The following is a 26,389-nucleotide window of genomic DNA, read 5'->3' on the forward strand; positions in this document are numbered from 1 at the left end:
CAATCTCCAAAATAGTGTCATAGGATATTTTACATCCACTTGAGAGAGCAGGCGGGGCCTCAGTTTAATGATCCCTCCTGAAAGGCAGAACCTCTGACGGTGCAGCACTCCCTCCCTGCTGGCAGTGGAGCGAGACTTGAATCCGTGACCACCTGACTCGGAGGAGAGTGTGAGACCCACTGAGCCACAGCTGGGGCATTTGTGTCGATGAACGACCCAACAGGCAGTGAATCCATGTCCTCCCTCTTTCGTGACTCGGAGGGTCTTTACTCTGTGGAATTCTCTCCCCCTCCGCCCGCTCCCCCCCTCCCCCCGAGAGCAGTGGAGGCTGGGTCATTGAATATATTCAAAGCTGAGCTAGACAGACTTTTAATAGACGAGGGAGTCGAGGGTTGTGAGGGAACAGACAGGAAAGTGGAGCTGCGGCCACGTTCAGATCAGCCATAGTCGTATCAAATGGCGGAGCAGGCACGAGGAGCCGAGTGGCCTGCTCCTGTGTCCTACACTCTTATGGAGGAGATTTGGAAGGAGGAGGCAAAGTAGGTTTGAAACTATCACCCCCTCCCCACCCCCACCCCCACCCCCACCCCCTTCCACCACAACCCGAGTAGCTGTATTCACCTCCACCTGCTCCTACCGCTGCTCCCACCACCCCTCCCAACCGCCCCCAAACAACCATCTGTGGCCCAGAATTTTCCATTTTTTGCTCGTAGCTCTGTGCTCAGCAACTCCGGACATGGAAAAGGTCAGTCGGTATTTTCCCTCCCTAACTGCCCCTCTTACTTTTCTTTATCTGTTCCTGGGATGTGGGTGTCGCTGGCTGGGTCCAGCATTTATCCCCCATCCCTAGTTGCCCCTCGAGGTGGTGGTGGCGCACTGCCTTCTTGAGCCACTGCAGTCCATGTGGTGTAGGTACACCCACCGTGCTGTTAGGGAGGGAGTTCCAGGATTTTGACCCAGCGACAGTGAAGGAACGACCGATGTATTTCCAAGTCAGGATGGTGAGTGGCTTGGAGGGGAACTTCCAGATGGTGGTGTTCCCCATGTGTCTGCTGCCCTTGTCCTTCTAGATGGTACTGGTTGTGGGTTTGGAAGGTGCTGTCTAAGGAGCCTTGGTGAGTTGCTGCAGTGCATCTTGTAGATGGTACACACACTGCTGTTACTGTGCATCGGTGCTGGAGGGAGTGAATGGTGAACGAGGTGGCAGTTGAGCTGGGCTGCCTGGGGATGGTGTCGAGCTTCTGGAAATTGTTGGGTGAGGATCAGTTCGGGCTCCGCCAAGTTACTGTCCCCACTTATTCAGGCAGCCTGCCTGAGTCACGCGTGAATAATGAGCACAGTTGTTTTGTTTCTTCACAATCACTCTTTTTCTTCCTGCTCTGCTTCCCCCCCACCCTGGCCTGGCCACCCCCTCCCTTCATGATGCTGGGGGAATCTCTGCTTCCCCCTCATCCCCTACCATCAATGGGGGGGGGTGGGAGAGAAGGACGCGTGATTTCGCCAGCTCAGGTTCAGCTTGTGTTTCGCAGCTTAACCCTCGCCCACGTCACCGTCCCTAACACCCCCACGCTTAACTATTTGCAGAACCTTCCAGGGACTAGAATGTGTTAAATGTCAGCTGCTGGAACAGGAAGGACATAGCTTCAGCCCCGTGACAGATTCTTTTTTTTTTTCACTCGCAGTCCTTATCTCGGTAGGAGGAGGTGGGCGCCAGGGGGGTTGGTGTGGTGGTGAGGGAGGTCAAGCGCTGAGAGGGAGAGGGAGAGAGAGACTCCGAAAATCAGGCCAGGTCTTTGTAGGGTTGGCCCTTATGTGGCTTTGCAACAGGGAAGAAGGTGTGAGCAGCTCCTCCTCCTCCCGCCTGGGGTGAATTCAGCACCTGCCAGAGCTACGCCTGAGATACCTCACTGCAATTTAAAAAAAAAACCAGTTGAGGAAAGGCAAGAGATTAGATCAGCAGCCGCAAAATCATTTCTAAGAAAACCAAGCGAGACCTTCGTTGCAAAGTGACAGCAATCAGACCTCAGGATCTCCCAAAGTGCTTCATTATAGGAATGTGGTAGCCAATTGCCATGCAGCAGGATACCTCCAACAGCAATGTGATGACCTGCCGGCTGACGGGCAATTATTGGCCATCAGGAGCAATAATCTGTATTCTTATAGCGCCTGTTAACGTAATGAAACGTTCCCCAGGCTCCTCACGGGGGAGTGTGTTATGAGGCAGAGTTTAACACAGAGCCGCCGCCGGTGGTGGAGCATCTGAAACAGGGAGGATGTCCAGTAGGGCCAGAGCTACAGGAGCACAGAGAACCTCGCAGGGTTGTGGAGCTGGAGGAGATTGTGGGGATAGAGGGGTTTGGCACCCAAACATGAGCAAGCTTGAAGATTGTGCATTGAATATGCAGGGCTTGGCTATAATCACACTACATTTACCTTCTCCATCCACAACCTTGCCTATGTCAGCAACAAATCTGCTTCTCTCATGTTCCTTTTGGGCTGTAACTTAAAACCTGATGACCTTAATCCTGAACTTTATTTTTTTTTTAAAGATAATCATGTTTTGCTTTCTGATAATTCTAAGTTGTGCATGATCAAGAATGAACATCAAGCTGCCTGTTAGTAAAAAAGGACAGCTGATCATTTATGACATGACTACTGGGGAAGGATTTGGACCCCAGGATGAGAATGTTAAAATCATGGAGTTGCTTAGCTTAGGAGCCAGTGGAGGTCAGCAAGCACAGGGGTGATGGGTGGACCAGACTTGTCCCGGCTTAGGTTGCCGCGATTAGAGTTTTGGATGACCTCCAGTTTAGGGTCACGCGAGCTTTTGCATCCAGCTGAGGGGCTGGGTTTGATGCCTGAACTGAAAGCTGGCACTTCTGACAGTGTAGCACTCGCTAGGTGGGACTTGCATTCAATCCCTTTTCAGTTCACCCAGGGTAGGCCTGGGAGGGCTGAGGTGGTTAATAGGGACATAAAGATGCCACGCCCACCCATTCCCTGTCCTGGAGGTGTCATGGGTTGTACTGCCTCCTTGTGGCATTAGGCATGGTTTTTGTTGCATAATAACTTGCATTTATGGGGAGACAGTGCTCCCCACTCGAAAAAGGAGCAAGAACGAGAGGGCACAGGTGTAAAGTGATTTGCAAAAGAACCAAATGCGAGGTGAGGAAGAAAAAACTTTCTCATACAGCGAGTGGTTCAGGTCTGGGATGCACTGCCTGGAAGTGTGAGGGAGGCAGGTTCAATCGAGGCATTCAAGAGGGTGTCAGATGATTGCTTCCATTCAAATAATGTGCAGGGGTTACAGGGAAAAGGCAGGACAATGGCGCTAGGTCACAATGCTCGTTTGGAGAGCCGGCGCCACTATGTTGGGCCGAATGGCCTCCTCCTGCGCCTTTAAAAAGCTCTGTGACTCTGTGATGGTGCTGATGTCACTGGACTAGTGATCCGGAGGCAAATGAGCTGGGGACAAGGGTTCAAATCCCACTGCCGCAGCAGGTAGATTTTAAATTCAATTAATAAATCTGGAATTGTAAAGCTAGCCTTAGTAATGGTGACCATGAAGCTATCATTGTTTGTTGTTGAAACCCATCTGGTTCACTGATCTTTTAAGGAAGGAAATCTGCTGTCCTTACCTGGTCTGGTGTGACTCTGGACCCACAGCAATGTGGTTGACCCTTAACTGCCCCTCTAGTGTGATGGTTCAAAGGCAATTAGGGATGGGCAACAGATGCTCACCTTGCCAGCCGCACCCAAGCCCCATGAAAGAATACATTTTTAAAAAATGTAAATAGCACCTTTTAAGTGAAATGCCCCGAGGTGCTTCACTAGGATCATTCATTGAACCTAAATTGATTTTGAGCCACACGTTGAGACACTAAGGCAGGCAAAAGACCTGAGACACACGATTCCTCAATTGAGGAGCAACTGTCATGAGAGGATGCAAACGATAAACTCTAACCCCATCTTTCTGTGTGGGGTACTTCCTACAATTAGTGACACTCCGTTTCAGTACCTCAGCCAAACAATAGCAAAAACAGCTTGTAATGAAACATCCCAAAGCTCTTAGGAACGTTCTAAAAGCAAAGTATGACCCCACCGAGCCACATAAGGAGATAGTAAGGCAGCTGATAAAGGGGTAGGTGTTAAGATGCGTCTAAAAAGGGAGAACGTGAGATAGGTGGTGAGGTTTAGGGCAGGAATTCCAGCGCTCGGGGGCCCAGGCAGCTGAAGGCACGGCCCCCAACAGTGGAGTGATTAAAATTGGGGGGATGCTTGAGAGGCCGGAATTGGAGGAGCACAGAGATCTCGGAGGGTTGTGTGGGTGGATCACATGAAATCGCAAATTACAATGGTTTGGATTTCTGTAGTAACGGCACGCCCTTCCCCAACTTTTCAAAAGCTCATCCTTGAGGAGCGATGGGGAGGGAGTTTGGAGGGGGAGGATGAGAATTTTATAATTAAGGCATTGCTTGACCGGGAGCCAACGCAGGGCAGAGAGCATGGAGGGTGATGAGGGTATTTGGTGCGTGAATACATGGGCAGCAGAGTTTTGGATGACGCTCCAGTTTATGGATGTGGGAGACCAGCTTGGAGGTGCGTTGGAATACCCCAGTCTAATGGTAACAGGGACATAACTGAGAGTTTCAGCAGCAGTTGAACTGAGGCAGGCCAAGTCGGGCGATGTTACGGAGGTGGAAGTAGACGGTTTTAGAGATTATGCACTTTTTTCCCTTTATTTCATGGACGCGGGGGTTCACTGGCTGGGCCAGCATTTATTGTACATCCCTAAATACCCTTGAGAAGGGTGGTGGTGAGCCCCCACCTTGAGCCGCTGCAGTCCATGTGGTGTAGGTACACCCACAGTACTGGTAGCGATGGAGTTCCAGGATTTTGACCCAGCGACATTGATGGAATGGCCGATTATATTTCCAAGTCAGGGTGGTGTGCGGCTTGGAGAGGAACTTGCAGGTGCTGGTGTCCCCGTGTGTCTGCTGCCATTGTCCTCCTAGGTGGTAGTTGTTGAGGGTTTGAAAAGGGCCGTCGGAGGAGCTTTGGTGAGTTGCTGTGAGTCTGGCTCAAATCAGACACCCAAGTTGTGAACAGTTTGATTAGTCTGCCTGACAGTTGCCAGGGAGAGAGGTGGAGTCGGCAACTAGGGAACGGAATTTGGAGCGTGGACTGAAAATGGTGGCTTCAGATTCCCCCCCATATTTAATTGAGGAAATTTCTGTACTGGATGTCGGATAAGCGGTCTAATAATTTAGCAGCATTGGAGGAGTAGAGAGAGATGGTGGTGAGGTAGAGCTGGGTGTTGTCCGCGCATGAGAAAGCTTTCAGAGAGGCAGCATGTACTGATACTCTGTAGAGGGGGGGGGAAATGGGTGGAGGCAGTGGCAGAATGGTATTGTCACTGGACTAGTAATCCAGAGACACAGGGTAATGCTCTGGGGACCCGAATCCCACCTTGGCAGATTTTGAAATTTGAATTAAAAAGTCTGACGATGACCACACAGCCGTTGCCGATTATCGTAAAAACCCATCTGGTTCGCTAATGCCCTTGAGGGTAGGAAATCTGCTGGCCTTACCCGGTCTGGCCTACATGTGACTCAGACCCGCAGTAATGTGGTTGACTCTTAAGTGGCAGTTAGGGATGGGCAATAAATGCTGGCCTACCCAAACAACCAATTTTAAAAAAAAACCTTCTGGAAAATTCGGATATATTCACTCCTAGAAACACTGTTAAGCTTTCTAGTATCCTTTGCAAACTCTGCCTCACTCACAAGTACCTCCTGAAAACACTGATACCCTCTCTTAACGGTGCCTGCAAATATTAGCGCACATTTTGGAGCTGCGCGTAAATAGTGATAGATCCCTGGACGGCGGGGGGGCACCCTCCTTACAGTGACCCCTGCTGAGACTCCCTTCCAAGTGTTGGCGTACTCCTGGGCCGCTGTCCCCGCTAGGCTTGTGTGTCCACACAGGGCCTTGTTCCAAGTGGCACCCGTGGCTGTGAATGTTGCCCCTGAGCAGCCACGCGGCAACCCGACAGTAACCACGCAGGCTGCGTGCGGGGTGACTCCGTTAAGTTACCGTGCAGCATTTAAAGGGGCCACACGCTTGACAAAATCTGACATGTGGGGCCAACCAAGGGCACGTGGCTCCCTTGAGATAAGCTTCTGAAAGTTGGAAGTTCCTCATGGAAAACAACATTGTCGTCACAGAGAGCCAATTTGGTTAATCTACGGTAGTCAGTGATTTTTTTTTTAAAAATGCAGAAGTCTAGAGACTGGTTAAGCAGTTCTGATAGGCCCAGAAACCCCCTCCAATCTAAAGTAAAGACCTCGGGATGTCCCAAAGTGCTCTAAAGGCTAACAAACGTTTTGAAGTGTAGTCAGCCTTGTAAAGCGGGAAGTAGGGCTCCCAATTTGTGCACGGTAACATCCCAAAAAAAGTCGAGGTGATGACGTTTGAGGGATAAGTATTGGTCAGGACGCCGGAGAAAACTCCGTCAACCCCTGCTTTCCTTTGTTACAGGAGCCATGGGATCTCCGACCTCTACCCCGGAGGGCAGGCGGTCCTTCGGTTTGATATCTTGTCCAAAAGACATCACCTCTGTCAGTGCGGCGTCCCTCCGCACTGGCACTGGGATTGTCAGCCGAGAGTTTGTGCTTCAGTTTCTGGAGTGGAACGCGAACTCACGGCCTTCTGACTCTGAGGAGAGAGTGTCACCCACCGAGCCACGTAGCCTAGAGGCAGATGATGCAAATCAAAAGCATCGAGCTGTCTGGGGTAGTGCAGAAATCCGCTCAAGTTGGATCCTGTGGCTTAATGTGGAACTTAATTTTTTTTATTATTCACTCACGGGATGTGGGCTCCGCTGGCTGGGCCAGCATTTATTGCCCATCACTAGTTGCCCTTGAGAAGGTGGTGGTGAGCTGCCTTCTTGAACCGCTGCAGTCCATGTGGTGTAGGTGCACCCACAGTGCTGTTAGGGAGGGAGTTTCAGGATTTTGACCCGCCAAAAGTGAAGGGACAGGCAATATATTTCCAAGTCAGATGGTGAGTGACTTGGCGGGGAACTTCCAGGTGGTGGTGGTGTTCCCATCTATCTGCTTCCCTTGTCCTTCTAGATGGTAATGGTCGTGGGTTTGGAAGGTGCTGTCAAAGGAGCCTTGGTGAATTTCTGCAGTGCATCTTGTAGATGGTACACACACTGCTGCTACTGTGCGTCGGTGGTGGAGGAGGGCTTAAATGTTTGTGGATGTGGTGTCAAACAAGTGGCTTCTTTGTCCTGGATAGTATCAAACTTCTTGAGTGTTGTGGGAGCTGCACTCATTCCGGCAAGTGGGGAGTATTCCATCACACTCCTGACTTGTGCCTTGTATATGGTGGACAGGCTTTGGGGAGTCAGGAGGTGAGTTACTCTCTGCAGAATTCCCAGCCTCTGACCTGCTCTAGTAGCCATAGTATTTATATGGCTAGTCCAGTTCAGTTTCTGGTCAATGGCAACCCCCAGGATGTTGATAGTGCGGATTCAGTGATGGTAATGCCATTGAACATCAAGGGGCGATGGTTGGATTCTCTCTTGGTCATTGCCTGACACTTGTGTGGTGTGAATGTTACTTGCTACTTGTCAGCCCAAGCCTGGATATTGTCCAGGTCTTGCTGCATTTGGACATGGACTGCTTCAGTATCTGAAGAGTCACGAATGGTGCTGAACATTGTGCAATCATCAGCGAACATCCCCACTTCTGACCTTATGATAGGAAGGTCACTGATAAAGCAGCTGAAGATGGTTGGGCTGAGGACACTACCCTGAGGAACTCCTGCAGTGATGTCTTGGAGCTGAAAGGACTGACCTCCAACAATCATCTTCCTTTGTGCTATGTATGACTCCAACCAGCGGAGAGTTTTCCCCCTGATTCCCATTGACTCCAGTTTTACTAGGGCTCCTTGATGCCACACTCGGTCAAATGCTGCCTTGATGTCAAGGGCAGTCACTCTCACCTCACCTCGGGATTTCAGCTCTTTTGTCCATGAGGTCAGGAGCTGAGTGACCTTGGTGGAACACAAACTGAGTGTCAGTGCGCAGGTTATTGCTCAGCAAGTGCTGCTTGATAGCACTGTTGATGACCCCTTCCAATACTTTACTGATGAACAAGAGTAGATTGATGGGGCGGTAATTGGCCGGGTTGGATTTGTCCTGCTTTTTGTGTACAGGACATACCTGGGCAATTTTCCACATAGCCGTGTAGATGTCAGTGTTGTAGCTGTTCTGGAGCAGCTTGGCTAGGGGCATGGCAAGTTCTGGAGCACAAGTCTTCAGTACTATTGCCAGAATATTGTCAGGGCCCATAGCCTTTGCAGTATCCAGTGCCTTCAGCTGTTTCTTGATATCACGTGGAGTGAATTGACTTGGCTGAACACTGGCATCTGTGATGCTGGGGACCTCCGAAGGAGGCCAAGATGGACCATCCACTCAGCTCTTCTGGATGAAGATGGTTGTGAATTCTTTAGCTTTATCTTTTGTACCGGGTCTCCCCCATCATTGAGGATGGGGATATTTGTGGAACCACCTCCTCCAGTGAGATGTTTAATTGTCCACCACCATTCATGACTGAACGTGGCAGGACTGCAGAGATTAGATCTGATCCATTGGTTGTGGGATCACTTAGTTCTGCCTATCACTTGCTGCTTATGCACACAAGTAGTCCTGTGTTATAGCTTCACCAGGTTGAAACCTCATTTTTAGGTATGCCTGGTACTGCTCCTGACATGTCCTCCTGCACTCTTCATTGAACCAGGGTTGATCCCCTGGCTTGATGGTAATGGTAGAGTGGGGGGATATACCAGGCTATGAGGTTACAGATTGTGTTCGAGTACAATTCTGCTGCTGCTAATGGCCCACAGCACCTCATGGATGCCCAGTCTTGAGGTGCTAAATCTGTTTGAAATCTATCCCATTTAGCACGGTGGTAGTGCCACACAACACGATGGAGGGAATCCTCAATGCGAAGGTGGAGTTTCGTCTCCACAACAACTGTGCAGTGGTCACTCCTACTGATACTGTCATGGACAGATGCATCTGCAGCAGGCAGGTTGGTGAGGATGAGGTGAAGCATGTTTTTCCCTCGTTGGTTCCTTCACCACCTGCGCAGTCTAGCAGCTATGTCCTTTATAGCTCGGTCAGTTGTGGTACTACCAAGCCACTCTTGGTGATGGATATTGAAGTCAGAGTTCATTCTGCACCCCTGCCACCCTCAGTGCTTCCTCCAAATGACATTCAACATGGGGAAGTATTGATTCATCAGCTGAGGGAGGGTGGTACGTGGTAATCAGCAGGAGGTTTCCTTGCCTATGTTTGACCTGATGCCACGAGACTTCATGGGGTCCAGAGCCGATGTTGAGGATTCCCAGGGAAACTCCCTCCCGACTGTATACCACTGTGCCGCCACCTCTGCTGGGTCTGTCCTGCCGGTCGGACAGGACATACCCAGGGATGGTGATGGTGGGTGTCTGGGACATTATCTGTAAGGTATGATTCCGTGAGGATGTCTATGTCAGGCTGTTGCTTCACTAGTCTGTGGGACAGCTCTCCCAATTTTGGGACTGGCCCCCAGATGTTAGTAAGGAGGACTTTACAGGGTCGACAGGGCTGAGTTTACCGTTGTCGTTTCTGGTGCCTAGGTGGATGCTGGGTGGTCCGTCTGGTTTCATTCCTTTTTTGTGACTTTGTAGTGGTTTGTTACAACTGAGTGGCTTACTAGGCTATTTCAGAGGGCACCTAAGAGTCAACCACATTGCTGTGGGTCTGGAGTAAAGACGGCAGATTTCCTTCCCTAAAGGGCTTTAGTGAACCAGATGGGTTTTTACAACAATCGACAATGGTTTCATGGTCATTGTTAGATTTTTAATTCCAGATTTTTATTGAATTCAAATTGCACTATCTGCCATGGTGGGATTCAAACCCGGGTCCCCAGAGAATTACCCTGGGTCCTCTGGATCACTCACTAGTCCAGCCACTATGTCATTGCCTCCCCTTTTAAAAGAAACATGTCTAAGCCTTTCATCTTACACTCATCAGGACCTTCTCAAGAATACCAATATAAGGGGGAAAGCAACAATCTACACTGCATGTGAAGAGAGTGCTGATTGGTTGGCAAGCAGAGTTTCCGTGGAGAATACATCATTGATGGTGCCAGTCACCTTGTTTGAAATTTAAACCAAGCAACTTTCACCCGGAGTGGTCAAGGCATTGCCCTGAGGAATGAGTCAGTGAATGGCTGGTACTTACTTTGTTTAGCTGAAACAGGCACAAAGTGTGTACATGTTCTTTCCATCCACAACATTCATTGCGCTGTTTCAGCTAAACAAAGTAAGTGCCAGCCATTCGCTGACTCATTCCTCAGGGCAACGCCTCGACTAATCGGGTTGAAATTTCAAACGATGCTTGGCAGTTAACTGTCAGTCACCATCAGTAGTGACTCCAAGGCCCCACCACTTGCCAACCAATCAGCACTCTCTTCACATAATATATAAATTGTTGTTTTCCCCCTTATGTTGGTATCCTTGCTAAGGTCCTGATGAGTGCAAGACGAAAAGCTTTGACGTGTCTCTTTTTTTCAGCAACGCTCAAGTTCTGTTCTACTCATTAAAAAAATTAGACATTTCTAAATTGTCAAATGTTTATTTCAGTGCGGCGTCCTTGGGAAGGCTGATGTGAGCTGGTGGCCAGGAAGGGTGATGTTTGTTTTCCTGAAGCACTTGCATAGATCTCAATGTTACATCACTGCCATATCCATCTGCTCTCAATAAACAGCTGAAGTAGTTTTTTTTTCCCTCCTCGGTGGTGAATTCTGTTGAACCTTGTGTCTTTTGTAGTTCATTTCGGATTAAGGGTCCTGTGGTTTTTTAGTGGCTTGGGCTGCAGTGAAAACGTACTTATTTATTTTTCCATCTCCAACCTCTCTTTCAAGATGCCGACTCTCGCTGGGGTACAGGGTGGGGGTGGGGGTGTCCTTTGATAGCGAAACATTGGATAGGCCCTTGGCCTTTATTGCGAGAGGATTTGAGTACAGGAGGAAAGGTGTCTTGCTGCAGTTGCATGGTCCCTTGACGAGACCACAACTGCACAGTTTTGGGGGTCCTTGCCAAAGAGAGGATATGCTTGCCATGTAGGGAGCATGATGAAGGTTCACTGGACTAATCCCTGGGGTGGTGGGATTGTCCCATGAGAGATTGGGCCGGTGTCCTCTAGGGTTCAGGAGCATCAGGGGCGATCTCGTTGAGGCATGCAAAAATCTTACAGGGCTCCACAGGGTAAACGATGGAAGGAGGTTCCCCCTGGCTGGAGGTGGGACTGGTTGGGGGGGGGGCACAGGGTCTAGAACCAGGGTACATAGTCTCAGAATAAGAGGCAGGACTGAGGTGAGAAGGAATTTCTTCACTCGGAGGTTGGTGACTCTTTGGAATTCTCTGGCCCAGAAGGCTGTGGAGTACATTCAAGATAGAAACACATCGATTTCTAGATATTAGAGTTATCAAGGGACATGAGGTCAGTGCAGGAAAGTGGCATTGAGGTGGTAGATCAGCCGTGATCTTATTAAATAGCGCAGGAGGCTCGAGGGGCCAAATGGCCTACTCCTGCTCCTCCTATGCTTCTGTGAAATAAAGTTGCAAGGCTATTTGGGATGGATCCAGGGGTTAGGGGTTGCTCTACAGAGAGCTGCCTGGACCCAGTGGGCTGAATGGCCTCCTGTTGATCAGTTTACTAACATTTGCAAATCTGGGGTGGTTTTATGTCCTACTTCAATACTTCAAGCCATCATCACCATTCCTGTTGGCCAAAGGCTCCCATCAGCCATCCCGATGGATCAAGTGCTGAAACAAATATGGCTTCTTAGAAAATTGAGAAATATTCAGCTTTTTTTTTTCTATTCACTGTACAATGCCAAGAAGCCCTGCACCCTTAGGCTTTCCAGCGTCTCGTCACCAGACTTGTCCATGGCAACTCCGTCTCCTCCTGCTTGCCTGTTTCAGGGTGTCGTGGATTCGGATCCCACTCCGGGGACTCGAGTGTGTCATCCAGTCCCGACACGGAGAGAGTGCCGCAGGCCCACAAGCGCTGGCTTTCGAATGAGGCATTAACCTCCAGGCCCTGCCTGCCGCCTCTTGTGGATGTAAAAAGTCCCACGGGAGAAGAGCCGGAAAATTTCTCCCCGGTGTCCTGGCCAATATCAATCCCCCCCCCCCCACCACCGACTGACATCGTTCTCCTTTTTAATTTAAACACAGAAAAGAGAGAGGTTGTTATTGCCTGTGGCTGCTAGCGGGATATTGCCTTGCACGGTTTGGCCGTTCGTGGTTTCCACAATGGTGGCTGCACTTAAGTGCTTCGGCTAAAGTGTCTTGGAAGTCCTGAGGTTGCGAAAGGCGCTGGGTAAAAGGCGCTGGGTAAATGCAGGTGTCCGTCCTTCTCTCTCGCGCCCACCTGCCCTCTTTTGTTTTCCACCCCGATCGCGCTTGCCTGCTTTCCCCCCCCCCCCCCCTCCACCCACCGGCGCACTCTCTTGTCATCTAACTCCCTGCCTTTTCTTTCACCCTTTCCCTTTCCCACTCTCCAGTGGACTGTCGGGTGCCAACAATATTGCAGCTTTAGCCTGGCTAAGTAAATTGAACCTGCTGTTTGCTGAGAGGACGAGCTGAAACTAGCTGAGCTTAAACAGTGCAGAGATTTTTTTTCCCCAAAGCCTCTCTTCATATTTGTGGTCTTGACATAGACAAAGGCGATTGTGCCAGGAGGACTTTGATTTTCATACAGCGTTCTATTGTAGAGGGTGATGGTTTTACGGGTTGCTAAATTGGCCGTGTTTTTTTTGTTAAAAGCCCACCATTCTAAAAGCTCCAGCAGAGTTTTATTTGTGTTAACGAGCTGAGCGTTTGCCAATGCTGACCCCCCGCTGGTCATGGCCCAGACTAATCCTTGGCGTTGGAGAGCGAAAAGGGCACGGTTAAGTTTTCTGGTTCTCACCCCGCCCCACCCGAGTGTGAGTGAGACACGGCTAAATGCAGTGGAATAATAAAAGAGAGACTTGCATTTGTGTGGCGCCTGGCGCAACCTCAGGACACCCCGAAGCGCTTTACCGGCCGCCGGGCTACTTTTGAGGCATGGTCACTGTTGCAATGTGGGAAGTGCAGCGGTCAGTTTATGTGCAGTAAGCTGCCACACTCAGCAGTGTGGTAACAGCCAGATAATTGTTTATGTCGACAAGGGATAAATATTGTCCGTGATACTGGGGTAGAGCCCCTACTGCTCCTGCCCTCCCTCTTAGTAGACTCATGGATGCCTACAGTACAGAGGAGGCCATTCGGCCCATCGTGTCCGCACCGGTCAACAAAGTTCTGACTACACTAATCCCATTTTCCAGCGCTTGGCCCAAAGCCCTGGAGGCTACGGCAACGCAAGTGAATATCTAAATACTACTAAAATGTTACGAGAGTTTCTGACTCAACCACCCTTTCAGGCAGCGAGTTCCAGACTCCCATCACCTTCTGGGTGAAAAAATTTCTCCTCAACTCCCCTCTTATTCTTCCACCTCTTACCTTAAATCTATGCCCCCTGGTTATTGATCCCTCTACTAATGAAATAAGTGCCTCCCTATCTATGCCCCTCATATTCTTATGCACCTCTATCAGGTCCCGTCCCAACCTTCGCTGCTCCAAGGGAAACAGCCCCAGCCTATCCGATCTTTCCTGGTGGCTCAGACTCTCCAGCCCAGGCAGCATCCTGGTGAATCTCCTCTGCGCCCCCCTCCAGTAGTGCCTTCGGATCTTGTACGTCCTACTGAGGGCGGACTGGGACCTCCTGTTTACAGCCACGTCCAACAACCGGCACAACTGGATTAGGAGTGTCGGCCGTGGTCCACTCCACAATGCGCGCTCTAGAAAAGCGAGCAGCCAAGAAAGGGTGGGGAGGGATGGGGGGTATGATTGCTGCTCTGTGTGCAGACTCAAAAGTGTTGCGGGATAATAAAAGATGCTCCCAAGGACAGCTCCGGGTGGAGTGAGGCAGCATTCCGGAGAAGAGGAAGCTCCGGATTGCAGGGATGAAGGGAATCCACCCCCCCCACCCCCCCCAAAAAAGCCTGCCCTGTTGGGTAGCGGTAGCCAAGTGAGCGGACCTGAGTTAATCCCGCGTAAACCTTCCTTGTCAATCCCGACGGAACCGTTTCTCGTGGAATTTTTTTTCTTGTTCTTCCTCTTGTGTCAACTGGGAATCCCCCCACCCCCCACACACAACGCTCTTTGCTCTTTGTGGCAGCTAATGCCTATAGTGAGCATGAGCGTGAAGCCTGGCTGAAGGAGGCAGCGATTGTGCCCCAGTTGGGCCCAGAGAGCTGGGCTTCGCTTGGCTGAGTCTGTGGGTCATCTTGGTAAGAAACATGGTGGATTATTATCAGGTCCGTTTGATTTATCCGATGGTTCTTGTTTTCGAGCCACGTGCCTGTGCTCCTGTATGCAGCACAGCCCTGGCTGTGGTTCAGTGGGCAGGAGGTTGTGGGTTCGAGTCCCACTTCAGAGGCCTGTGTGTGTCTCTCTCTCCATGGCCGTACTGCGGGAGTGCCACACTGTCAGGAGGTGCCACCTTTCAGGCGGAACATTAAACAAAGGCCCTGCCTGCCCCCCCTTGGATGGGTGCAAAAGATCCAGCAGCCGCTGTTTCCAAGAGGAGTGAAGGAATTCTCTCCTGTGTCCTGAGCCAGAATTTATCCTTCAGCCGAGTCCTGGTCACATTACTGTTTGTGGGAGCTTGCTGTGCGCAGATGGGCTGCTGTGTTTCCTACATTACAACAGTGGCTAGACTTCAAAAAGCACTTTGTTGTCTGTGAAGCCCTTCGGGACATCCTGAGCTTGTATAAGGCGCCATGCCAATGCATGTTCTTGCTTCCACAGTGGATGGGAACACTGCATTGTCCTGCAGATGTGGGATTGTGGAGGAGGTGGTGAATTTTGACTCCATGAGAATGGTCTCGGGGGGTGGGGGGCGCTCAAGGAATTTTAGTTACGTGGACATATTGGAGAAGTTGGGGCTGTTTCTCTTGGAGAAGAGCAAGTTGAGAGATTTGATAAAGGTGCTCAAAACCGAAGGGTGCGGACAGAGTAGACGGGGAGAACCAGAGGGCACAGATTGAAGGTAATTGACAAAAGCAGCAATGGAGACACGAGAAACTTTTTCACGCAGCAAGTGGTTAGGATCTGGAATGCACTGCCTGAGTGTGGTGGAGGCTGGATCAATTGAGGCATTCGAGAGGGAATTAGATTATTATCTGAAAAGGAAGAATGTGCAGGGTTACAGGGAGTGGCACTCGGTGAGTTACTCCTTCAGAGACGGTGTTGAGTGGCTTCCTCCTCCTCTGCTGCAATTCTGTCACGTTTGTCACCTCTGTCCCGCATGGCCGTGTGCCCAGAGTTGACCAGGTTGCTGTGTAAGACGCTGAGAGGTTCAGGCTTGTCACTGAGTGTGCTGTAGCGCTGGTTTCCTGTGCATTCATCGATGACCTATTTACACAACTCTCCACTCGAATTGCCTTAAACGGTTTCAATTCTGATAATGTGTGAAAGAATTTGCTTTGGCAGTTGGTAGTTGAAACTTGATGTTAAAGAGACGTACATCTTTGGATGGAGGGGAAGCTGGGTGACTGTGCAACAACTGGTCTCCGCCCTGCCACTGGTTACCTGCTGCTGAAACCTTGATCCATTCTGTTTCTACCTCTTAATTTTCTAGGTTTGAGGAAGCACAAGCCTAGATTAAACAACCTCTACTGGTATTGTATTGCTCTGGTTTACCCCATTCTTCTCGTTCCTGGATATGGGTCTGGACACTCCTGACGATTACTGATTCCACGCACCTTAAGTGAAGTGAGTGTGGGAGGTGTTGACCAGTTCTGTTGAAAACGACCCACGACAATAATCTGTCCTCAGCCTAGTGGTAGTGGTTGATGCTAACGAGCAATCTTAATTGGGGAAAGTTGTTACACATTGTGAAATATCACAACGGTGCAGTAGTAGGCTCTCCACTGAGGTTGGATTGGAATGCAATGACAGTGTAGAGGGAGCTTGACTCCGTATCTAACCCCGTGCAGTACTGTCCTGGGAGTGTTTGATGGGGAGAGTGTAGAGGGAGCTTGACTCTGTATCTAACCCCGTGCTGTGCCTGTCCTGGGAGTATTTGATGGGGACAGTGTAGAGGGAACTTTACTCTGTATCTAACCCTGGAGGGAACTTTACTCTGTATCTAACCCTGTGCTGTACCTGTCCTGGGAGTGTTTGATGAGGACAGTGTAGAGGGAGCTTTACTCTGTATCTAACCCCGTGCTGTACCTGCCCTGGGAGTGTTTGATGGGGACAGTGTAGAGGGAGCTTTACTCTGTATCTAGCCCCGTGCTGTACCTGCCCTAGGAGTGTTTGATGGGGACAGTGTAGAGGGAGCTTTACTCTGTATCTAGCCCCGTGCTGTACCTGTCCTGGGAGTGTTTGATAGGGACAGTGTAGAGGGAGCTTTACTCTGTATCTAACCTCGTGCTGTACCTGTCCTGGGAGTGTTTGATGTGGACAGTGTAGGGGGAGTTTTACTTTGTATTGAACCCTGTGCTGTACCTGTCCTGGGAGTGTTTGATGGGGACAGTGTAGAGGGAGCTTTACTCTGTATCTAACCCTGTGCTGTACCAGTCCTGGGAGTGTTTGACGGGGACATAGTAGAGGGAGCTTTACTCTGTATCTAACCCCGTGCTGTACCTGTCCTGGGAGTGTTTGATGGGGACAGTGTAGAGGGAGCTTTACTCTGTATCTAACCCCGTGCTGTACCTGCCCTGGGAGTGTTTGATGGGGACAGTGTAGAGGGAGCTTTACTCTGTATCTAACCCCGTGCTGTACCTGTCCTGGGACTGTTTGACGGGGACAGCGTAGAGGGAGTTTTACTCTGTATCTAACCCCGTGCTGTACCTGTCCTGGGACTGTTTGACGGGGACAGCGTAGAGGGAGTTTTACTCTGTATCTAACCCCGTGCTGTACCTGTCCTGGGAGTGTTTGATGGGGACAGTGTAGAGGGAGTTTTACTCTGTATCTAACCCCATGCTGTACCTGCCCTGGGAGTGTTTGACGGGGACAGCGTAGAGGGAGTTTTACTCTGTATCTAACCCCGTGCTGTACCTGTCCTGGGAGTGTTTGATGGGGACAGTGTAGAGGGAGCTTTACTCTGTATCTAACCCTGTGCTGTACCAGTCCTGGGAGTGTTTGATGTGGACAGTGTAGGGGGAGTTTTACTTTGTATTGAACCCCGTGCTGTACCTGTCCTGGGAATGTTTGATGGGGACAGTGTAGAGGGAACTTTACTCTGTATTGAACCCTGTGCTGTACCTGTCCTGGGAGTGTTTGATGGGGACAGTGTAGAGGGAGCTTTACTCTGTATCTAACCCTGTGCTGTACCAGTCCTGGGAGTGTTTGACGGGGACGTAGTAGAGGGAGCTTTACTCTGTATCTAACCCCGTGCTGTACCTGTCCTGGCAGTGTTTGATGGGGACAGTGTAGAGGGAGCTTTACTCTGTATCTAACCCCGTGCTGTACCTGCCCTGTGAGTGTTTGATGGGGACAGTGTAGAGGGAGCTTTACTCTGTATCTAACCCCGTGCTGTACCTGTCCTGGGAGTGTTTGACGGGGACAGCGTAGAGGGAGTTTTACTCTGTATCTAACCCCGTGCTGTACCTGTCCTGGGAGTGTTTGATGGGGACAGTGTAGAGGGAGCTTTACTCTGTATCTAACCCCGTGCTGTACCTGTCCTGGGAGTGTTTGATGGGGACAGTGTAGAAGGAGCTTTACTCTGTACCTAACCCCATGCTGTACCTGTCCTGGGAGTGTTTGATGGGGACAGTGTAGAGGGAGCTTTACTTTGTATCTAACCCCGTGCTGTACCTGTCCTGGGAGTGTTTGATGGGGACAGTGTAGAGGGAGCTTTACTCTGTATCTAACCCCGTGCTGTACCTGTCCTGGGAGTGTTTGTTGGGGACAGTGTAGAAGGAGCTTTACTCTGTATTGAACCCCGTGCTGTACCTGTCCTGTGAGAAATTGATAACAGCATGGCCTAACCAGAGACTGTTCCACTTTCCCTTCTTTTTGTAAGTGAAAACATTGTAATGGGGAAAACTCTCCTGAGACACTTATATAAAGTGCTTATCTGGTTACTGACAAACATTCTGCAGATTAAAGTCATTGAGCTTTAAATGCTGAAAGCTATTTTTGTTTAATGCAGGATTTCGGCGCCAGTCCAGGTCTTGGTTTCTCTTATCTCTCCCGCACCAATGCTGTGAAGGAAGTCATCCACTTTTGGACTCTTTTTTTTTTGAGTATAAGGTCCGGAATTTAAAAATAACGAGACAGTAAAAAGCTGTAAAATAAGTAAGAATCTGTGCACCTGGTGCTTAGTATATTTTTCCTTGCCTGCAGTTGAGGCATTCAAGCCTGGTGCATCAGGGTTTGTTGCCAGCTGTTTTCGGATAGCTGCTCTACGTTGGAGCAGTGATGGTGCCTGTACAGCGAGCCCAAGGTCCTGCAGGAGAGGGTGATGATTGGCTTTAGTAGGGACAGCACAGGGTTAGATACAGAGTAAAGCTCCCTCTAACTGTTTTGGATCACTGTATGCTGAATGTTGATGGAAGTGTACGTGTCTGGGGTGAAGGGAGACAGGATCTGCTGTTGTTGTTCAGATGTTTGGGCCCCTGTAATTTTTTTCCACATCTGTCTGTCCCCCACCACAGCCCTTGTCCAAGTCACAAATGACATCCTCTGTGTGAATGTGACTGCAGTGAACCGTCTCCACCCCTCCCTCCATCACACACCCCTCCCCCCTCCATCCCTCTCGACCTGCCTGCAGCTTTGACATGGTTGACCACCTCCTCTAAATGTTCTGTTTATTCTGCTGGGTGGGACTGTACTCGCTCAGTTCCATTCTTATCTATCCAGTTGCAGCCAGAGAACTGCCTGCAGTGGTTTCAGTTTGTGCTCTTGCCTCTGGATCATTCCTGCCCAAGGATCAATCCTTTTCCCCTTCCCATTTCTTATCTACATGCTGTTCCATGGTAGACATCTCAACCCACAACTTCGAGACCCACGTGGACCTTGATGGGCCTTGGCTCCAGCTCTCCACTACCTCTCTCGAACCCCTCTACTGCCTCCCTGTGGTCTGACGTCCCAGATGAGCGGAGATTTCCTGCACCCTAGTTCAGTGTTGGCAGGACTGAAGCCATCGTTTTTGTTCCCCACCATGAACTGCACATGGAGATAGTTGGACAGCTTGTCCAGGGAGCGGTTTTAAGGCATGTTTTAAAGGAGGAGAGCGAGAGGGAGGGTGTGACAGCCAGCGAGAGGGAAGGAGGGTGTGACAGCCAGCGAGAGGGAAGGAGGGTGTGACAGCCAGCGAGAGGGAGGGTGTGACAGCCAGAGAGAGGGAGGGAGGGTGTGACAGCCAGAGAGAGGGAGGGAGGGTGTGACAGCCAGAGGGAGGGAGGGAGGGTGTGACAGCCAGCGAGAGGGAGGGAAGGTGTGACAGCCAGCGAGAGGGAGGGAAGGTGTGACAGCCAGCGAGAGGGAGGGAGGGTGTGACAGGCAGCGAGAGGGAGGGAGGGTGTGACAGGCAGCGAGAGGGAGGGAGTGTGTGACAGGCAGCGAGAGGGAGGGAGGGTGTGACAGGCAGCGAGAGGGAGGGAGGGTATGACAGCCAGCGAGAGGGAGGGAGGGTGTGACAGGCAGCGAGAGGGAGGGAGGGTGTGACAGGCAGCGAGAGGGAGGGAGGGTGTGACAGGCAGCGAGAGGGAGGGAGGGTGTGACAGGCAGCGAGAGGGAGGGAGGGTGTGACAGCCAGAGGGAAGGAGGGAGGGTGTGACAGGCAGCGAGAGGGAGGGAGGATGTGACAGGCAGCGAGAGGGAGGGAGGGTGTGACAGCCAGCGAGAGGGAGGGAGGGTGTGACAGGCAGTGAGAGGGAGGGAGGGAGGGTGTGACAGCCAGCGAGAGGGAGGGAGGGAGGGTATGACAGGCAGAGGGAGGGAGGGTGTGACAGCCAGCGAGAGGGAGGGAGGGTGTGACAGGCAGCGAGAGGGAGGGAGGGTGTGACAGGCAGCGAGAGGGAGGGAGGGTGTGACAGGCAGCGAGAGGGAGGGAGGGTGTGACAGGCAGCGAGAGGGAGGGAGGGTGTGACAGGCAGCGAGAGGGAGGGAGGGTGTGACAGCCAGAGGGAGGGAGGGAGTGACAGGCAGCGAGAGGGAGGGAGGGTGTGACAGCCAGAGGGAGGAGGGAGGGTGTGACAGCCAGCGAGAGAGTGAGAGGGAGGGAGGGAGAGTGTGACAGGCAGCGAGAGAGAGGGAGGGTGTGACAGGCAGCGATAGAGAGGGAGGGAGGGTGTGACAGGCAGCGAGAGGGAGGGAGGGTGTGACAGGCAGCGAGAGGGAGGGAGGGAGGGTGTGACAGGCAGCGAGAGAGAGGGAGGGAGGGTGTGACAGGCAGCGAGAGAGAGGGAGGGTGGGAGGGTGTGACAGGCAGCGAGAGAGAGGGAGGGAGGGTGTGATAGCCAGCGAGAGGGTGGGAGGGTGTGACAGGCAGCGGGAGGGAGGGTGTGACAGCCAGCGAGAGAGAGGGAGGGAGGGCGTGACAGCCAGCGAGAGGAAGGGAGGGCGTGACAGCCAGCGAGAGGAAGGGAGGGCGTGACAGCCAGCGAGAGGAAGGGAGGGTGTGACAGGCAGCGAGAGGAAGGGAGGGTGTGACAGGCAGCGAGAGGAAGGGAGGGTGTGACAGGCAGCGAGAGAGAGGGAGGGAGGGAGGGCGTGACAGCCAGAGGGAGGGAGGGTGTGACAAGCAGCGAGAGGGAGGGAGGGCGTGACAGCCAGAGGTAGGGAGGGAGGACGTGACAGCCAGAGGGAGGGAGGGTGTGACAGGCAGCGAGAGGGTGGGAAGGAGGACGTGACAGCGAGAGAGAGGGAGGGAGGGTGTGACAGGCAGCGAGAGGGAGGGAGGGAGGGCGTGACAGCAACAGCGATTTAGGGATGAAAATCCAGAGCCTGGGGCCCTGGCAACTGAAGGCATATCCTTCTGTGGTGGAGTGAGGGAAATTGGGAATGTGAGAGGCCAGAGTTGGAGGAACACTGAGCTCTCGAAGGGTTGTAGGTGGTTACAGGGATGGGATACAGATTCATGAGGGATCGTTCCTAGAGCACAAAATAAAATCTGTTCTGTTTTACTGACCATGGTTTCTTTGGTCATTGAAGGACCAGACCATGATCTCTGTAGAGTGGTACCAACTGGCCAGACCATCATTGTCATTACTCCCAATTAAATAATGGGGAGACTGAGGCCATCATTTTTTTTTCCCTTTTGATCCCAAGTCCAAACTCCCGTAGCCTAACTACCAACTCCATCCTTGCTTTCAAACCCTTCCGTGGCCTCCCTGCTCTCTATCTCTGTAACTTCCTCCACCCCCCGCAACCCTCCGAGATCCTCTGCATTCCTCCAGTTCTGGCTTCCTGTGCATTCCCGACCATAACCGCTCGACAGTCAGTGGCCCTGCCTTCAGCTGCCCGGGACCTAAGCTCTGGAATTCCCTCCCTAACCCCCTCCGCCTCGCTACCTCACCTGTAACGTTTAAGACACTCCATTGAACCCTACCTCTTTGACCAAGCCTTTGGTCACCTGACCTGATATTTCCTTATGCGGCTCGATGTCAAAGATTTGTTTTCTAACTCCCTTCGAAGTGCTTTGGGGAGTTTTATTATGTTAAAAGCGACATATCAATGCCAGCAGTTGCTCTTTATCCAGAGAGTGGTGAGAACGTGGAACTTGCTATCACAGGGAGTGTTGAGGCAAATAGTGTTGATGTGTTTAAGAGGGATAAACACAAAGGAGAAAGGAGCTGAGAGTTACGGTGATAGATTGAGAGGTGGAGAATGAGAGGACGCTCAAGTGGTGCTTAAATGCCAGCATGGACTCATTGGGCCGAATGGCCTGTTTCTGTGACCCGCTTGTGGCTCCTAACGTCTGGAGCACAAGCGTCTCAGTTGGGTGTGGGACCTCTGTAGCACTTTTGCAAATCGATGTGGCTTCTCTAACTGAGCCACTCGAGCACCCTCGTGAATCACAAACCACCACAACCGGTCTAGATGGGGTTTTGGTTTTAAACTGTTCCAAAAGGTGAGCCAGATCATCAAGACAGGAGACAGGATGGGGCTGGGGGTGGGGGGGGTGGGAGGAGGTTGCAGGGGAGCGTAAGTCCCTTGTCGATTGATGTTTGCAGTTAAGGCTACCTTTTTTGTTTGGTGTCAAGTTTCACACGGCTCAGCATTTGCGTGAATTGCGAGCGGACCCCGCTGTCCCTTGAACCACTTTAATTTTAAACTCGGTGTCGTATCTCCTTGAGTTTGCAAGGCTTGTGGGGTGACTGCATCAAGGTGCTTATTCAACCCGGGGCGGGGGGGGGGGGTGCGGCGCGTGGGGCTGGAGAATCCACAATACGGGGACGCAAACCTTCAAATTCAAGCCTCGTGTTTGAGCTGTGTAGCTCAGGAGTGAAATTGAGGAGCACTCACCACCCCCCACCCCCGACAGGCGTGGTGGAATGACTTGGAATCTCGGCGATGCCTCCCGTAGCATGTTACAGCCGATGAAGCGCTCGGGGAGGGGGGAGAACGCAGCGGGCGATTCCAAGCACAGCGAGCTCCGACGTTGCTGTGTCGGCTGCACCTCAGCTCCAGGATGGCGTCTCTCCTCAGGGTCCCCTCGTGTGATTGAACAGGGCCGCCGACTCCCCGCCCCTCTGTGCCCGGGTCTTTGGGCACAAGGGAGGCAGGACATCCCGCCAGGCAGCGGGATCCGGAGCGCAGGATTTGCTCCCTCTTCTGCGTCCCTCCCACTCCGCTGCCGCTCTGCCCCATCGCTGGGGCGCTTGGACTGGGCATGGTGCAGCTTGATGGACAAGTTGCCATTTTGAAGGATTGGCGGCGAGCTTCCCCGCAACCCCCCCCCCCCCCTCACCCCAGAGTCCAGAAAACAGGACCCGGTGGTGGGGGGGGGGGGGGGGGGGGGGGGGATGCTTTCGGCCATCTGGACACAGTGACCAGTCCATCCTAGTTGACTTTACAGGAGTTTTGGCGGAACGCTTCTGGAGCTGGCTTCAAGAAGGGGACACCAGCTTTGTTCAATGCACCATCCCCCCCCCCCCACCCCCCCCACCCCGACTCCTGTTGAATCTGGAGGGGGGGAGGGGGTGTGGCAGCAGAGGTATTGCCTGTGGAATTTTCTCTGGCTCTTGTTATATGTGTCGATGATGCTCTGTCCAGGTCTCGCTGCAGTGCAGGAGTGTGACGGCGACAGCGGCCCTGCACTTTTGCCGACTCGCGGAGGTCTTTGTTGTCGAATGCTCGCTGGCCGTAGTTTGCAGAAGGCGGGCGCGGCTGGGTCTGCTGAAGGGCTTCCTCGTCGGTGGCGGCCAAGGCTTGGGAAGTGACAGGGAGCAGATTGTCGGGATGTGGGATCGAGGGATAAACATTGGCCTGGGCGCGCCGGGGGGGGATCTCCCGACCCTGTCCGAAGTGGTGGCTGTGGGATCTCCTTTGGGCCCGCCAGTTCGGAGCCCTTGGTTTGGCGTCTGGTCCGAAAGATGGTGCCGCTCCCCCTCGGTGCTGGCGCAGTTGAGAGTTGACCTGGATTATCTGCAGGTCTCCAGCAGTGGGGCCTGAGTCCATCACTCTCCGACTCAGAGGCGAGAGTGCTACCAGCTGCACCACAGCTGACACTTGCACAAAAAGGCCAGGATTTTCTGGAAAGGAAATTGAGATTCTAATCAGTCGTGTGTGTGTGTGTCTCTCTGCCTTTCCTGCAGAACAGCGGGGACCAGGAGGTAAACAGGATGCCTGTTGGCCTGTGTAGAGACACCAGCTCCCCTGACAGCAATGACACTGCTTCACCGTTACAACTGTACGCCTCACAGCAGCCAGAGGTTATGCAGGAGTCTCTACCTCCAATTTTATTTTATTTTATTTTCTTTCCGGACGAGATGGTGAAATTATAGCCCCTTGCGATCGCCCCAACCTCCCGCTTTCTCCGTCCGTCACTCTGGGTGGGGGGACAAACCAGGTCGCGTTTGACGTGTGGACTGTACTGTCGGAGCCAGTGGAAGAAGGGCAAGTCTGTACCTTGGGCCCGAGACCCCTGACCCAATCGGGAGCTCTTCAGAGCAGGGTCAAGGGAGGGTCTGGTTGGCACCATGTCAACGAAGGCGCGTCAAGGTACAGTCACAAAAGTGGAAAATTATCCTCTCTCTTTACCCGCATCCATGGGAGAAAAGACAGTCTCTCTCTGTGAGTCTTTTTCTCTCCCTCTTTCTCGGCCTTTTCTTGTTCTCTCTGTCTCTCTCTTTTTTCTCTCTTTTTTCTCTCTCTTTCTTTCCCCTCTCTCTTTCTTTCCCCTCTCTCTCTTTCTTTCCCCTCTCTCTCTCTCTTTCCCCCTCTCTCTCTTTCCCCCCTCTCTCTTTCTCTCTTTCCCCCTCTCTCTGTCTTTTCCCTCTCTATCTCTCTTTTCCCCCTCTCTCTCTCTCTTTTTTCTCCCTTTTCCCTCTCTCTCCCTTTTCCCTCTCTCTCTCTCTTTCCCTCTCCCTCTCTCTCCCTTTCCCCCCTCCCTCTCTCTCCCTTTCCCCCCTCCCTCTCTCTCCCTTTCCCCCCTCCCTCTCTCTCCCTTTCCCCCTCCCTCTCTCTCTCCCTTTCCCCCTCTCCTTCTCTCTCTCTCCCTCCCCCCCCCCTCTCTCCCTTTTCCCCCCTCCCCCCCCTCTCCCTTTTCCCCCTCCCCCCCTCTCTCTCTCCCTTTCCCCCTCCCCCCCTCTCTCTCTCCCTTTTCCCCCTCCCCCCCTCTCTCCCTTTTCCCCCTCCCCCCCCTCTCCCTTTTCCCCCTCCCCCCTTTCTCTCTCCCTTTTCCCCCTCCCCCCTTTCTCTCTCCCTTTTCCCCCTCCCCCCTCTCTCCCTTTTTCCCCCTCCCCCTCTCTCTCCCTTTTTCCCCCTCCCCCTCTCTCTCTCTCTCTCTCTAGCTGGCTCTGGTTCTCTGTGGCTTGCTCTCTTGCACTGTCTGCCTCTGTGCAGCTCCAGTTTAATGATTAGTAAGATTGTTGTGATCTTGAGTGCTTTTCACCGCTCAGCAGTTCTTATGTGTTTCAAGGACGTGACTGTCATGACAGGTTACTATTGTCGCGTCAATAAACTGATGTGTTTTCTTGAGCTGGCTTTTATTTAGATTGTTGTGATCGAACCTGAGGGTTATTTTTTTTACATCTGAAATGTCTTCCCTTGAAAGGCTTGCAGTGAGAAACGAACAAACTCCATCCCTCTATTCACCTCTGTTGTCTAGTTGACTTGGGGGGTGATAGGCGGAGTTCGGTTAATTGGATAGCTCGAGGAAAGAGCCAGCATAGGCCGAATGGCCTCTTTCTGTGCTGAATCATTCTTACAAACCTATGTCCTTCTGTCCAGTTTAACCTCTCACTCCCTCTCTCTGTTACCCTTTCTCTGCTGGAGGTACTGACTCTGGGCTGGGGAAGGGATGGCAAAGTGATATTGTCACTGGACTGGTATTCCAACCTAGGGTATTGTTCTGGGGACCTGGGTTCAAATCCCACCACGCCAGCTAGTGAAATTTAAATTCAATTTTAAAAAAAATCTGGAATTAAAGGTCTGATGATGACCAGAAAACCATTGCCAGTTGTCAATAAAAACCCATCTGGTTCACCAATTACCTTTTTAGGGAAGGAAACCTGCCATCCCTACCTGGTCCTAGGACCCGAGGGCACAGCCTCAGAGTAAAGGGAAGACCTTTTAGGACAGAGATGAGGAGAAACTTCTTTAGCCAGAGAGTGGTGAATCTATGGAATTCATTGCCACAGAAGGCTGTGGAGGCCAGGTCATTGAGTGTATTTAAGACCGAGATAGATAGGTTCTTGATTGGTAAGGGGGTCAAAGGTTACGGGGAGAAGGCGGGAGATTGGGGTTGAGAAACTGATCAGCCATGATTGAATGGCGGAGCAGACTCGATGGGCCAAATGGCCTAATTTCTGCTCCTATGTCTTATGGTCTGGCCTCCATGCGACTCTAGACACACGGCAATGTGGTTGGCTCTTAAATGCTGTCTGAACAGGGCAATTAGGGATGGGCAATAAATGCTGGCCTAGCCAGCGGTGCCCACATCCTATGAATGAATAATTAACAAAGGAGTCTAGCCTGCGATGGGAGCCCTTCCATTAATCGTGCACGAGTCCAAATTGATTTGAGTGCAGGGCGCCGTCACAGTTTGGTCCTGATGACCGCT

General features: G+C 51.8%; 1 protein-coding gene across 2 annotated transcripts in view; it reads left to right on the top strand.

The window, feature by feature from the left end:
• Nucleotides 1-26,389, top strand: part of LOC121272264 (phosphatidylinositol 4,5-bisphosphate 3-kinase catalytic subunit alpha isoform) — a 134,277-nt gene that overhangs the window by 37,776 nt on the left and 70,112 nt on the right. The window contains exon 1 of one of the 2 annotated variants that reach the window (XM_041178808.1): nt 24,192-24,327. The exons of the other annotated variant lie outside the window; for it this stretch is intronic. The gene's annotated coding sequence lies outside the window, so the exon portion shown is untranslated. Of the gene's footprint in view, nt 1-24,191; nt 24,328-26,389 lie in introns of those variants that run through there. 2 annotated transcript variants of the gene reach the window in all.

The sequence above is a fragment of the Carcharodon carcharias genome, chromosome 33 (assembly GCF_017639515.1).
Source record: "Carcharodon carcharias isolate sCarCar2 chromosome 33, sCarCar2.pri, whole genome shotgun sequence".
NCBI classification, from domain to species: Eukaryota; Metazoa; Chordata; class Chondrichthyes; order Lamniformes; family Lamnidae; genus Carcharodon; species Carcharodon carcharias.